General features: G+C 37.6%; 1 long non-coding RNA gene across 1 annotated transcript in view; it reads right to left on the reverse strand.

Moving 5' to 3' along the window:
• Positions 1–951: 951 nt before the first annotated feature.
• LOC130456270 (uncharacterized) overlaps positions 952–16112 on the reverse strand; it is a 28680-nt gene continuing 13519 nt past the window's right edge. The window contains exons 2-3 of the long non-coding RNA XR_008914884.1: positions 14363–14549; positions 952–11428 (exon numbers count right to left, since the gene is read on the reverse strand). This is a non-coding gene — a long non-coding RNA (uncharacterized LOC130456270). The remainder of the gene's footprint in view (positions 11429–14362; positions 14550–16112) is intronic.

A 16112-nucleotide genomic window follows, 5' to 3' on the forward strand; every position in this document is an offset into this window, starting at 1 on the left:
CTACCTAGGGTTTAACAAAGAGTGTAGATCGAGAGTAGTGAAGGTTAACATAACATACATTGAAGGTGATGATAATATTTTTTACAAATACAAATATTTTTAATGCTAGGAAATTCCATTCCCTATAACCTGAAGGCATTTTGTGACCAGTAAAAGCCTCCATTAATAGTAATGCTGGCAAGCATTCATATAGTGCTTTAAGGTTTGCATAGTGCTTTTCTTGAGTTACCTCATTTGATTCTCACAACTGTGAAGTAGGTGCTTATTATTCCTATTTTACAGATGAGGAAACTGAAGCAGGTGGGGGTGAAATGACTATCCCTGTGTGACTTATCACATAGGTGTAAGTGTCTGAGACAGAACTCGAACTCAATCAAACTTTGCAGCTTCCAGTCCTACACTTGAATCACTGAATCAACTAGCTCAATGGGGACACTCAAGGTAGTGAATGAGAGAAGACTTTGTAGTGATGCTGGCATCTTGAAGGAAAAGGTGGAGATGGGTGTCCAGGGAAGAGCAAAGTTATACTTCATATGTGGAGGAGGACATCTGAAGCATTGCCAATAAGAAAACAAGTCAGAACTATTCAAAATTTTACCCAATTCCAGAAAGTACTGACTTGGACATTTAAAAATGGTTACTCGCTGCCTGGAGATGGTGTTTTCAAAGTATAGATAAAGGCCATACCAAAAATTACTCCCTCTCTTTGGGTGTGGTTAGTAAAGAAATCACTAGACACCTTAACTTCTCAATTGAAATCACTGATTTTTAACACTCTAAAATACTGTTCTAGAAATTCATTAAAGAGCCAGTCTCCCATTTTTCTTTTTTAGTGATTCAAAAGAAAGGTCTGCCTTAGATCTCTAAGACCTACATTTCTACAGAACATAGCCAAATAGAGTTTTAACATTTAACCTAGGGGTTTGGACTCTAAAATTAGAGAAGTGTCTGAATTAAAATATTCTACCTCTGAAGAGATGATAAATTCTCTGTATGTCCGCAAATAGCTTAAACAACAAGATGTAAAAGAACTTGGTTACATTGACTCTTATTTGACCTGGGGAAAGGTGGCTTAGGGAGGGGCCTCACTGTGACAGACATGTTTCTATTTTATACTTCTGCTGAAAACATATGCCAGAAAACAGCTGCTGAGCTAAACCCTTAATAAGCTTAACTCACTTCACTGTAACCTGATTTGTATGTATGAGATATTAAGAATCTTACTGAACACACAGCAGTAATAAATTTCATTTCAAATTTTGAACTTCTATCCTTTAACATATGTTTTGGAAGTATTTTCAACTTGTATGAACCCCTACTGTGGTCTTAGGTACAGGAAATGAGTTACCCAATGTCCATTCGGGTATCACATTAATATTTTTGGTGTGTTCAGATTTGAGTCACTCCTCATCACCATTTACTGCTCTTGTACTTCTATAGCAGTTTTTATATAAAACATAATATGACCAGAAACATATTTTGCAAGACCTGCACTCAAACCTTCCTTTCCTCAGACATGATCTTAAGTTCTTTTGCTCTGTTTGCCCAGGAGACCTCATGCAAATTGATAAGAAATGGGAAACGTACATAGAAAAATCTAGGAGAAATTGTTATTCCTTTGGTTGATTAATAAAAATTCGTTTAATAAATTATTGAGCATTTTGTTGGAATCTTGTGTGTGTCTTTGTAAGGCTAATAACAATCAATAATAGCAGTATCTGAGTGATTTTGTGTTACTGCAAAGAACCTCATATAAGACCCATAGTTTGTTCTCACTGAGTCTGCAGGCATATTTAAATTTTAAATGTCAGCTACATTAAATATGATGTAGATGTTGTCATTAAGATTAAATATCAACTACATTTTATCTCTATCTCCAGTTAAACTTTCCCTATCTATACCTATTAGTCCTATAAAATCTATCCAAGTCATGTATCTACCATATATAACCATAATATTGAATAAAAATTTTATATCATACACTACTTTTTTGAGAGCAGGATAATTAAGTGTAATTAAGAAAGACTTTCCCATACTTGATCAAAGATAGATTAGGTGCTTTAATAACAGGATGTCTGAACTGTGGCTGAATTGCAATGACTAGTTGAGAGTTTATACCATAATTGCAAATATGCATTCAATCAAAATTCTAATGTTAAATAATATTTTAAGAAAATTGAACCAAAATATGATAGTTATTATCTGCATATATAAAGGAAAATACAGAATGAATGTAATTTTTTCCCATACTAGTCTGAAGTGTTTTGTTTTGAATTAGATACCATTTCACTTCACTTTTGTGTGTGTTATTAACACATACAAACTATTGTGAGGAAAGAAGATACAAATTAGAAAAATAGTATGTGAAGTATTAAGTACTTCAAATTAACTGCATCTTAAAACTGCAGGGGTCATTACTTAAAATGTGTCAGCCAGCTAAATACAGATAAAGCTAGATATTGTCAGCACTTAATACTCAGCACTTCAAAGATATATAATATCAACAGCTTGTACTCACCACCGCTAACATTGTGACTCCTCTATACTTTAATAGGTTTTTGAGTCATTATGGATAAACAACAACAACAAAATACCTGGTGGCTAACCTGGTAATGAGCCTTGGAACTCTGGCTATTGGTCCTTTCACTGCAAACATAAAATTTGTTGCCCAGCAGTACTTTACACCTTTGCAGCTTGGTACAGCTGGACAGGTTTTGTACTCCATTGGCATAACCTTTCAGAACCAGGGTCTCCTCAAGAGCCTCTATAGACAGTGAGGCATGAGAGGAGGACTGAAGTGGAGGTTTAGCATCTCTTGAAAAAAGAAAGAGGACAGAGCCACATGTGCCAAATAGCTCATACTCCAGGGAGTATGGCTGTGCCTTTAGTGAATATACTTCCCTAGCTTTCTTCTTTATTACCTAACTGTGAGTTATCCTTGGCAGTGTAGTGTTTGTGGTACATACCCCATATATATGGGTGTTGGGTTCCTAGGCCTGGGAGTAACAAGTTGTTTGAACTTAAAATTTGTAGTCACTATACTTGAAGCATTTTATTTTATTTTATTTTAAACCCTGGCCTTCTGTCTTAGAATCACTACTGTGTATTGGTTCTAAGATAGAAGAGTGGTAAGGGCTAGGCAATGTGGGTCAAGTAACTTGCCCAGGGTCACACAGCTAGGAAGTGTCTGAGGCCAGATTTGAACCCAGGACCTCCCATCTCTAGACCTGGCTCTCAATCCACTGAGCTACCCAGCTGTCCCCAACTTGAAGCATTTTAAAGGGCTTAGTGTTTATGAATGGGCAAAGGTGGATGGGAGAGAATGTGGATTCCCATAGTCAACTCCCTTGGCAGTCTTTTGTTCTGCACAATTGGAAAATAATGTTGAGGGCCAAAGTCTTTGGGATAATCTATTTTAAAATTTCTGCTAACCTTGAAACTTGGGATCCCTTGAATTAACTAGTCCACATATTCAGGTATATACTATGGGATCAGCCCTAGGCTACAAAATTATCTCCCAGACTAGAATGAAAACTGGTCTCTGTCTTTAAGGAACTACAGAAGAGGAAGGGGAACAATGATAAATTCATCTAAAAAAATCACCAACTCAAGATGGTAGATAATTGTTAAACAAGGGTTATATGTAATCACTGCTAGGGGAGATCATTCACTTTTACCTCGAATGGTCATGGCAGGCTTCATCAAGGTAAGGCTTTAAGGTTTAATGGGGGAGAAAGGGGGAGAGGGAAGCTGAGGGAAACCTCTCCTGGATATTTAAAGTAATTTAAATAACAGGTTGTACTTTACCTATCACACATCATTAAAAGAAAAAACTAAAATTGTCACTTTGCTAAATACCAGGGTATATGAAAAGAAGTAATCATTTTTGGACTACTTCCCTCAAAGGTTGGTTATAAGGAAAGCATTTTAGTAAATTATTAGCATTTAAGTATTTCCTCAAAATGGTTTTAATAAAATCTTCTATTTCATCCCCCTGCTCTAGTTCAGACTGGGCTGAAATCTCAATACTGGGATATATCTCCTGGAATGAACTTCAGGGATGGAACTAATGGGGCTATTATATTTAAAAAGGAATGTTTTTTAAATTAAAAAAAATATATAAAACCCCCAAATTCTGATACTCTCCTCTTACTTTGTTTTAAAATTTAGTCTTGATTTTTCAATTTTCTTGCCTTTTATTTCCCTTTAAAATTGGTTCTGCTTCTAGTATCCATGTTTAGACCAAACTTCTGTTCCATATTAAATGGGTGACTAGTTAAGCCTGAAGAAGACAACATCAAAAAGTACTAACTCTACCAAAGAAAAAGATATACCTATCATACTTGGCTCAGTATCAACTCAGATTAAGGGGAGAGGGGACAGTTAGGTGGCTCAGTGGATTGAGAGCCCCAGAGACAGGAGGTCCTGGGTTCAAATTTGTCCTCACACTTCCCAGTTGTGTGACCCTGGGCAAGTCACTTAATCCCCATTGCCTAACCCTTACCACTCTTCTATCTTGGAGCCAATACACAGTTTTGATTCCAAGAAGGAAGGTGTTAGAAAACTGCAGGCATTTTTTTTTATCACCAATATGCAGGAGTTAAGTATAGAAATATAAGCTCTGGATAGAATGTAAGCTCTTTGAGAGCAAAAGCTGAGTGTATGCCTTTGTTTTTGCAATGCCAGGTATGTGTTCAATAAATATTTGCTGATGGATGGATAGAAATTACAGCAGAAAAATTTACAGAACTCATAAGGTTGTCTTTGGTATGACTTAAAGAAGACTTCTCTGTCTTCCTGCACCTCATCCAACCCCTGAGAGAAAACTAACTGAAGCACAGTTGTTTACAACAGTTACAGTGTATTTTTGACTGCTAGAAGGCTGTGCAGAACAAGAGTTTGTGCAGTTGTCAGTCATACATCATCCTGGGCAGTGGTCCCTTTGACAGAAGCATTCAGTGAATGCCAGTGTTTCTTCCACTCTGTGAAGATTAGAGCAACAAGACCTTGTCCTGCAACTGTCAATCAACACCACTGCAAAATATTACTGCTTTTGGAGATTACTTATTACAGGTCTGGGTCATTGTGAAAGTAAATGTATTAGTGAAAAATTAAGCTGTTTACCTTTATGTATACTTAGTATAGTTCTCTATGTATACTGAGTTCTCAATAAAAGTGGGTTAATGGGGGACCAAATGAAGAGAGGGGAAACTGGGTTTGCTGGGATTCTTATTGGGGAATCATAGATTTTACTGTTAGCACCTCTAATCCTTTGCCCTCACCCCCGTGTTAATTCCCTCAATTTGTAGATTTTGAAAATTTTTGAGGAAATTGAGGCTTAGCTAGGTTGAGTGAGTTACTTAGGGTCACCCAGGTAATTAAGGGTGTGAGGTTATCCTTTTTTTAATATGCTCCCACAATCACCCACCTGTGCTCTCCAGCCCATTCCTGCTTCATTTATCCAATATCCAATTGCACTATCAATTTTTTACCCTCACTACTAGCTGTATCCCTTTGGTCTACAAATGTATCCAGACTTCCTCTATTTTGTGCATGTTTACCCTAATTCTCCTGATTCCAAATCTAATGATTTCCCCAATATACCTGCTTCCTATTCTCTTCATTTTTTAAAAGTTTAAAATTTTTTTTACATGTGGATACAACTTTTAATAATCATTTTTTGACAGTTTGCAATACATGTTCTCTTCCTCTCTCTTAACTTTCTCCCTTCCCGAAGAGGACAGATAATATGATATAGGTTGTACGTGTCTTATCATACAATATATATTTCTATGTTGATCATGTTGTAAAAGAAGACACATTGCTTACATTAGGGAAAAATGCATTGAGGAAATAAAATTAGTGGTATGCATCAATCTACATTCAGACTGTGTCGGTTCTTTCTATGGTGGTAGCCTTTTTCATCATGAATTCCTTGGACTTGTCCTGGATCTTTGTATTGCTGATAATAGGTAATTCATTCACAGCTGATCATCCTACTATATTGCTGTTACTGTATTTAATATTCTCCTGCTTCTGCTCACTACACTTTGTATACCTCTTTATCCTTAAAAAGCAAACAAATCCCTCACCTGTTACCACTCCAGCTACCCCCCAACTCCTTTTCATCACCAATGTTCTAGAACTAGTTATTCAAAGAGTTATTCTTATTCTAGCCATCACTACTCTGAAAATGCTTTCTTGAAATTCACCAAAGGTTTAGCTAACAGTTCCACTGACATTTTCTAAGTTCTCATCGTCTTTAACTTCTACAGTCTTTGAATACCCCCTCCCTTGGCTTTTGTGACACTATTCCTTTCTCTTCTCACTACCTCATGATCACTTCTTTTCCTTCTCTATCTTAAAAACTCATCCCCTAAATTGGGAGGTCATCCCAAGTTTCTTTTCTTCACCCTCCATCCTCTTTCCACACTCTGTCCCTTTGTGATCTCATCTTCCCTGACCAACTAACCCTTTATGGCTTAAACATCAGAGTGCATGAATAATTCCCACATTATCACCAGCCCTAATTTTTCCCAGTCCCTCCCGTTCCAATTGCTTGTTGGATACTTCCATGTAGTTTTGGGTAAGCAACTCAGTATGCCTAAAACTAATCCTATATTTTTCCCAAAATTCACTTGTCCTGATTTCCCTTTTTGTGATCATTATAACAATAACCATAACACAATCTTTACATTTATTCAGGCTAAAAACTGGAGTAGTCTTTGACTCTCTCTCCCTTACCATTGTCACACTAAAATATGTTGCTCTATGTCTGTAGTGCCTTACATCTACTCTTTACTTCCATGGTCACCAGTTCTAATAAGGTTGCTTCACCTTTGAATCCAATCTCAAAAAAATATATCAATAACTACAAAAAAATGGAACAATATTTTGAGGCCCTGTTACTGTTGGTATGTGTATTTTTTTCTCTGCTATAAGGCACTGTAACAGATGCTTTTCTAAGAGATGTAGTAGTCAAAAAACTCATCACACTGTGACCATCCTGGGGATTCTGGGACTTTGTATAGTCCATTTCAGTATCTATACTTGAGTATTCAGAGCTGGTTTTCAGTGGCCAGGATCATGTGCATGGCACAATGAGCCGTGGGACGACTAGTGGAAATGAAATGAGCAAAACAAATTAACTGTGATATGTGTACAGAAAGTGCAGCTGTTTTTTTTCCTCCCCTGAAACAAATGTACTGTAATGGGAGAACTAGATTTAAATAGATTCTGTTCTATAACCCTACAGTGAAAATAACAGAAAAGGTCACATCATAGTTATCTTGTGGTAACCATCTTTCATGTGTTGGGGAAAAGGCTTGCTAGAAAGGACATTGGATTTGGGAGCCAGACAGTCTATTGAAATCTTAGCTCTATTACTCCCTTTGCAACCATGGTCATTTAATTCACTTTATACATTTGTTTTCTCCTTTGAAAAACAGGAATTATAATCCTTGATGAGACAGCATGGAATAGTGGAAAGAGAGCCTGAAAACCAGGAAAATCAGGGTTCAAGTGCTGTCTCTTATGCATGTTGGCTTTGTGACTATAGGTAACTCATGCTCTGAGACAAGTTTCAGAGATGACATTTTTATATTTAGTAGAGGGAGTTTCCTCATCTGGTAGTGGCTTACACCTATGAAAACATTGCTCCCCTACTGTATCGCCCTAAGTTTACCTAATGGGCTTGTGTGGAACAAGTGTTTATAGGACCCTAGAGTGGTTATGGAAACAGGAGTTGATACTAAACCTTAGAAGCCTCATGGAATAATGGATAGAGAATAAGGCTAGTCTGGAATCAAGAAGACTTTTTTCCAAGTCCTTTTTCTGAGTACCTACTGTGTAACTTTTCAGGTCTCCCAGAGAATTTATTGGACCATAAATTATCAGTACTGATGAAATGACAGACCCAAACAAAAAAACATGCTGAACTTAAACTACAGAAAAATTCCTGTTTTCTGTAATATCTACATAGGGATATAGTTTGTTTTCCTAGAAAGATGCTAATGACCAGTTGTCATGCAGGAAGCATTAAGTTCAATAATAAAGCTCAGGAGCTTTACTAGGATCCCTAATTATTTAATTTACATGTTACTCATAGGAAAGAAATCAGTAGTAGGAATGCTACCTTTAGGGAGAGCAGAGGCTTATGGGCATGGAAGAGGTTTGGAACTGGGTAGGGTTAGATCTCAAAAGCTTTGATTCATTTATCATGTACTCAAGTGGTAAAGAAATGATTTGACTGTTATTTAGAGACATTCCTTTAGAGATGCAAGGATCTTTGAGTTCTAACCCTCTGATTTTGTGGATGAGGATGTTGAGGCCCCAATAATTTAAGTGGCTTCTATGATCACAGAGACAGCATAAGGATGCTCATAAATTGTTCCTTCAAGACCCTGTGGTTGTGACCATTTGGTTCCCCAGAAGAAAAGGGAATGATCAATGATAATTCATGGTAGAGTATGCCAATGTCCAGACATGATTGACATGTAGTGAGAGACAGAACCCTTATGCTTTGTCTCCAAATCCAACAATCTCTGCTACATCATGCTCCCTCTAAGTAGAGTATATAAAATAAGGAGACTAATGGTCTTTTAGTTATATTCAATAGTATATTCAAGTTTTCCCTTTATATTCACTGGGAAAAACAAATACAAAATGCAATGATTTTTCCACAATCCAGTAAAGTTGTTTTTTAATTTTCTTGTTATGGTTTCAACCTCTTATTGTTTAATAGATTATAAACTCCTTGAGGGCAATGACTTTGGTTCTGTGTGTATCCCCCACAGGGCCTATCAATGTGGCTTAATCTAATAGGTATTCAATAGATATTTTAAAGTTATTATCTTCTAAATTTGTGCCTTAAGTTTCCCTTTCACCTCTTCTTCTCCTTCTCCTTCTCCTTTTCCTTTTCCTCCTTCTCCTCCTCCCTACTCCCCCCTTCTCTCCCTCCCCCTCCTCCTTCTCCTCCTCCCTACTCCCTCCTTACCTTCTATCTTAAAATCAATACTTCTGTACTGGTTCTAAGAGGACTGGCAGAAGAGTGGTAAGGACTAGGCAATGGGGGTTAAGTGACTTGTCCAAGGTCACACAGCTAGGAAGTGTCTGAGGCCAGATTTGAACCTAGGACCTCCCATCTCTAGGCCTGGCTCTCAAGCCACTGAGCTACTGTAAAGACTAAAATTTAGGAATATGGGGAGACCGAGGCAGGTAGAAATTAGTTTCTCTCTGCAAGGGGTATTATATTTTTTAGAGGTTTATTAAGGATTAAGGATTAAAGAATATACAAGTAAGAAACATGTGCCTAGGCCAGAGGCCTAGACAAAATAACCTCACATCATGGAAGAAATGCCTCTGCTCCAAAACGGAAGTCCAAAAAAGCCAAAAAGAGAGAGCCTTTCCCACCAGCTTAAATCCTTCCTCGATCAGAATTCCCATGAGATTACAAAGCATTTTGGGGAAGTGGAGCAAGGGCTTGTGGGGATTGAAGTCCAGAGTTCAAATCCTCTGGGAAGAAGTCCTTCCCCAAAGGATCATAAAAACATAATCAATTTAAAGATTATAATAATTTGAGGATAAGAGAAAAAAAAAGAACAAAACCAATAATTACTGGATGCATTGACAGAAAGCCAGTTAGGGGGCAGTCCCCTTTGGCATAAAAGTATACATATAAGTAAATGTTCAATCAACCACACCCAAAGTTCATTTTTGTGCAGCTTGTGGTCTGGAGGCTTCTTCATGGTGGCTTCTCCAACAGTTCAGTTCTGGATTCAGAGAGGTAGCATCTTCATTTTTACCTAAAATTCTTCTCAAAAGGAATTTAAACTTTGAAATTTAAAATAATAATATTTTTTTACATTCCCCCCGTTAAGAGGGTGATTAAAAAACCCGGGATCACTTAGGGATGCATGGCTCAGGTATATGAATCAATTGGTAAGAGAAATTGGTTCAAGATAGATCTTCAGAGAAGAAGCTTGCTAACTAACTGAATCCAGAGAATGAACTGTTTGCAGAAAGATATCTAAACCTTTTCACTACAGGAAGATCCAGAATGAACCTTGGGGTGTGATTGATTGAACATTTTTTGAATGTACACTCTTATGCCAAAGGGAACTGCCCCCTAATTGGCTTTTGTCAATGCGCCCAGCAAAACATTGGTTTGCTGTCTTTCTCCTCTATTTCCCCATATCTACAACTATTATAGTTTTCCTCTTAGTGGGTAAATTTTTTGTATACACTTACAGTTAGAATTTTATGGGGTGCAGTATGCTTATGTTTAGTGATCAATTGGGGAGACTAGTCCCCCAATCATCATCAGGGGGGATTGTGAATTTTAAAATCTCCATCTTGGTCTAGCACCCCAAAATTGTGCACATACACACTACACGGGCATGTGCTAGTCAATGACAAATCAGAAATAACTAACTGCCCACCTGGACTGTCCTAAGCCAAGCTTGAGCCACCATTGGCACGTGTGAGGCACAGGAAGTGACGGAGAGAGCAGCCTCCGGAATTCGCTCACTTCCTGTAGAGAGGGCTAGAGGGCAGTTCGTGTTAGAAGCTTGAACAGAGAGGAGGCCCACAGACAGCTTCCCTTCAGATCAGTCACGTGAGTCAAGGACTGATTCCTTCCATTGGCCCTTTGGGCCTAAACTCCCTCTGCCTTGGTCAGAGGTTGAGTAACCCCTTTCCCTTTTCTCCTCTCTCCTCTCCCTCTCCTTTTCCCTACACTCATTGTGATTAAACCTCCATAAACTCCATTCTGAAATTATATGAATTAAAAAATTAAAAAAAGAAACATTTAGTATATTTACTCCATTCTGACTTGAGTGTTTCATTTTAGGAATTTCATAAGTAAATTCCTTGGTGGCCATTGTTCAATATTATAATACTCTTAAAAGGTGAAAATTTTCACAACACTACCCAGCTGTCCCCTTTTTCAATATTTTGGTTACTTTTGCAGAACATTTTTTTTCTTCCTCTTTAAAGAAATTCCTTGTACCAGTTCTGATGACTTTGGGAAAGGATGAGGAAGAGGGATATGGTAGATAATATACATGATTTTAAAACAGATAACAATAAAAATTAAAACAAAATTTACCCTTCATCATATGTATATTGGAAAGTAAACTTTTTAAGGACATTTGTTTGTGTGTTTCCGGAAGCATCCATTGTGTCAAAACCCAAATGTATTATGTAAATCGTTTTTTAAAAAATAATGTGTTAAATTATACATTTTTCTCCTTGGGCTCCATTTCTTACTCTGTTTGCCTGAAGCCTTTGCTCAATAACATGACCACAGCACTTCAGATTAGTCTTCTGCTGCATTCCAGAGGTCCATGGCTTCTGCCTTATTTTTTAAATAGTGGAGGCTGTTTCATGTCCAGGTCACCCAGGTGAGCCACTTCCTGGAATGATGTACCTGCAATTATAGTTGTTAGAAGCTGAATGTCATGGTGAAGCATGGGTGCTATATATAGATATTTAATGGGATGTGTAATCATAGAGGCAATACATAAAGATGAAAAGAGAATCTTAAGTTCTTTCAGGGAATTACAACCACGTACTCCAATTATGTCTATAGCCACGTAATTCACATGCTCTCTTAGCAGCTGAAGCATAAGGTGGTGGGGAGGCAACCCTTCATGTTTAAGGTTTTTAGAGATATTTGTTTTTGTGCTGAAATATAATGCAATAGATAATGGTGCTTCCACTGCTCCCCCTGTAGCCCAGTTAGGGAAAAGCAGCCTTCATGATCACTGTTAAATCTGGTTTTGCTACCTGAGTCTAACTAAGAGACTGGCTCCCCCCCCCCCCCACCCCCCTTGCCTTTTGCAAAGAATTGTGCCACACTGTGAGCTATGCTCTAAAAGAATTTGGAAGAAATCAGACATAGGCTTTATTTACGCACTGAATGCTCAGCTGCCATCGGTGCTGTCCTTAAATATTCCTGGGCCAAAATATTCTAAGAGTCAGAATTCTTGTTTCTTTATTAACAAGGTATATGAAAGGCATTTGTTTCATTTTGGAAAAGCTTTTGAACACAGGCATTGAAGAATGAGCTATCTAAAAGTTGACTACTACTCTTTTTTCTTCTTTATTAAGAATTTATGGTTCTCATGAGGTTGAAGGTGCTTATATTATCTCCATTTTATAAATAAGGAAGCAGTGATCCAGACTGAATGTTGTGTAAAGAGTCACAGTACTAATAAGAGTCTGGCAACTTTTGAGAAAGTCTGGCCCAGTGATAAAACAAAAACAAAAAAACCCAGGCATTGAAGCTCAACGATGTATGTTCAAATCATGGCTTTCTTACCTTCCTTTGCTATGCTCTTAGACAAGTAACAATCTATTTTAAAGTTACCTCAGTTAACAAAATAAATAAAGTTACCTCAGTTACCTTCTCTACTGAAACAAGGGTATTGGACTAGATATTCCTATACGGTCCCATTCAGCTCTAGCTCTCTCTATAATGCTATGACCCTCATTCTCTTGACTCTCAAGTTTAATACTCTTTTTCTATGTTCATTACATTGTGCCAGATGCTAAGGGCATAAAGATTTTTTTTAGAGGATCCCAGCTCTCAAGGAGCTTAGAATATTAAGTGTTGCCTCTACACTAAATAAGTAATCTCTCTCTAGAATACATTTGCCCTGTAATGGCACCTTTATTTCAATGGCAGAATCAATGCACCAAATATTCATTTAATATAAGTATTTCTGATTTCTAGTCAAAAAAGCATTTATTAAGCTGTTCTGTGCCAGGCATTATGCTAATAAGTGAACACTGGATTTTAGTTCCAGTTCTACCATTAACCAAGCGTGGGACTTTGGATGAGTCACCTGACTTTTTTAGGTCTCACAATTGTCTTTTTTAATATAAGGATGTCAGACCAGACCATTTCTAATTCTTCCAGTTTTGACATGCTGTTCTTGCTTCCATAAGTGCTTTTATTTCACTGCTCTAAGACAGTGCTGGTTTGCACCATTCTGAACTTAAAGGACAGGTCCAACAAGATAAAGGCGTTTGTCTAGTAGGCCTTTCTCTGTGTGGAAACCTTCCTCCTAAGGTTTAAATGTTGCCTTTGCCAAAGGGTTTATATTTCTGTTACACCCTTTTCTGGCTAGCTAGTTACCCCTCCCTTTTAAGCCTATTTACTGGTTCATTTCAGGCCAACTGAACTCTAATCTGAGAACAACTTTCATCTTTGAAGGCAAATAATGAGAAACAGAAAACTAAAATCAAACAAAAAAAAATCTTAGCTCATAAAAACCCAGAATCTAAGATGTTGTAAAATAAGTCCTCTGGCATCCAAGCAGGAGGGAGTTCCAAATAGCCACGTGATTCTTAGAGTAGGGATCACATTTTTCTAAATCCAGCATTTCGTACCTGTCTGGCAAAAATGAACTACTTAATAAATGTACTATAGTGCTTCTTTGTATCTTTAGTACTTACACATAGTAGGTGCTTAATGCATTTATTGACTGATTGACAGTTAATTTCAGTAGTATCCTTCATGGCCTTTTTGTCCTTTGGGTGTTTACTTTGTTGGTTAATATTGCTGTTTTTTCAAAAGTCAAGGTATACACTACCAAAGAGACTCTTGTCATTAAAGACTAGTAATAACTGCTACCTATTTGTTGTGTGACCATGACCATATAATTTTATCTGGGGAGGGGCATTTTCTACCTATCATCAAGAAACTTTCAGAGGAATTAAGGAGGAACGTGTTCAGAGTTGTCCTATGTATACTTACACAACATATTACTAAAGAAGAAGGAAAGCCTTTTGAAAAGTACCTACCAGCACAACAGAACTAGGGAGTTCTGAAAGTATAGTGAAAAGAATGTATTTAAGTGAGTATTCACAGGAGCAACTCGATAGCACACCAAGCCTGGAATGAGGAGGACCTGGCTTCAAATTTGGCCTCACATTTCCAAGCTGTGTCACCCTAGGTAAGTCAACCCCAATTGCCTAGTCACTCTTCTGTCTTAGAACTGATACTAAGACAGAAGGTAAGGGTTAAAAAAAAAAAAGAGTATTCCCTATGAAAGCTGTGTAATCCATGTAAATCTGCGGCTTCAAACTAAGTGTAACTCCTTTGTGTATATCCCTCTGGGAATGAGATAACAGGTCTCTACAAATACCTAGGAGTCAAAAGTGTTGGTGACAAGGAGCAGAGAAAAAATTTTCATTCCTCTTCCATATTCATGGAAAAGAGTTCATTTTTTCATCCAAGCAGTTCTGTAACCCATTGTACTTCTATATATAAATGTCCCTTATATTGCTGCCCCCAAATATGAGCTATATCTTTTACTTTTTGGGTGGTGGTATTTTTCCCAATGCCATTACTCACCCTGATACCCTTGAGAGATTTCAAGATATAGCTTGAAGAAGACTTTCAGTATGTTGGATACTTCCTTTAAGGAAGATTTGCGGGAAGATATAAATAGTCTCAAGGGAATGAAAGAGGAAGATGAGTTCTTGTCAATAGGATCTTTGTGAGTGAGTTGATACATTCTGTAGTATATACCTTTTCACAGCTGAGAAAAAGAAATGAAGTAGTAATGTCAGGTATCAATTTAGAAATTAAAGGACCTTTTACCTTTAACTTTCCTGGTTGAGCAGAAGCACAAAAATTTTCTTGGGAGCTTTATCTGGCTTAGTATGATGTTCTGATCTCTTATACTGTTATTATTTATTTTTGGCTCTCAGGCTTCCAAGGAAACTAAGTAAAATTTATCTACATGAATTCTAGGATCAGAGCAACCACAGAAATATGCTAATTATCACACAAAAAACTAAATGCTATGATTCATATGAAAATGGCTAGGTAGTATGGAGTAGTGGAAAAAGAACTGGATTTTGTGTCAAAAGTCCTGGAATTGAGACAAGTCACTTTCAGTTTCCTTATGTATGCAGTGGTAGGGATGATGTTTGTATTACATTAATTCATGGAGTTGTTATAAAGAAAACTGTAAAATTATGAACAAATTGCTTCACATATCTTACTATGTCACTTTCTTACTCAAAAAACTCCAGTGGCTCCCCTATGGGACTGAATATAAACTCCTCTGTCATTAAAAGCTCCTCACAAACTGATTTCCAAGGTACCTTGATATCTTTTATTATACATGGCTTCTCTTCATGTACCCTCTGATCCAGCCAATCTGGGCCTCTTGCTTTTCCTCTCATACAACACTTCCATCTGCCTTTTCCTTTCTTTTGCACAGATTTCCTGGAATATACCCACTTATAACCCCTGCCTCTGAATCTCTAGTTTTTCTTCCCTAAAAGCTTAGTTCAAATACCTGATTCCTTTAGCTTGCTACTCCATCCTCCCAAATTACCTTGTATGTATTTTATAAGATATGCAAAAATTCCAACCTCTCCACTGTAAAAAGGAATTCTTTAATTTTTTCAATTTAACAGAGGACCTGAAGGTCCTCTTACCATAGAGATGTGTAGGGATTAACCAGCCCACAGTGACAGGAAGGATAAACCAGAGAGACAGGAAGGAGGAACCATAGAGATAGGAAGTGAGGAAGAAGGGTATAAAAAGGTGCCAGCATCAGCTGATCAGCCTGTCAGTTGCTAACAGGATTGGCAATTGTGGGGAAGTTGGCTGCTGGGCTTGAGTTGGTATTGGGGATTGGTTGCTGTTGGTGGTGGTTGGCATTTAGTTGCTGGAATATAAAGATGGGCCTGAGCTTACTGAGAGGGCTTTTTGGCTTTTGGTTTGGGCTATTAGGTTTGTTTTTTTTTTCTTTCTTGAACTTTTTGGGAGGTGGCTGGTCTTTGTTGACAGATCTAATTGGGGTTGGATTAAACACTGATTGGGTTGGAACTTTGAGGGGTGGTTGTTATTAGTGGTAGTTACAGGAAGTTTTAGGTAGTAATTGTAAAATTGAAAATCCATTACCCTAAAAAAAGAATTACATTTCCTGGAAGCCCACTGACTTCCTGTCATTACGTACTTCCTATAGACAGAGGATATTAGCCAGTGGGAAGTCCTCTTGGGTCTCTTTGGCATGATGACATCGAGCTTGGTGGCAGTGGTAAGCCAAGTGTGGGGATTTTAGATGGGTTGATCAGCCATGGGCATG

Source organism: Monodelphis domestica, chromosome 1 (genome assembly GCF_027887165.1).
Source record: "Monodelphis domestica isolate mMonDom1 chromosome 1, mMonDom1.pri, whole genome shotgun sequence".
NCBI lineage: Eukaryota > Metazoa > Chordata > Mammalia > Didelphimorphia > Didelphidae > Monodelphis > Monodelphis domestica.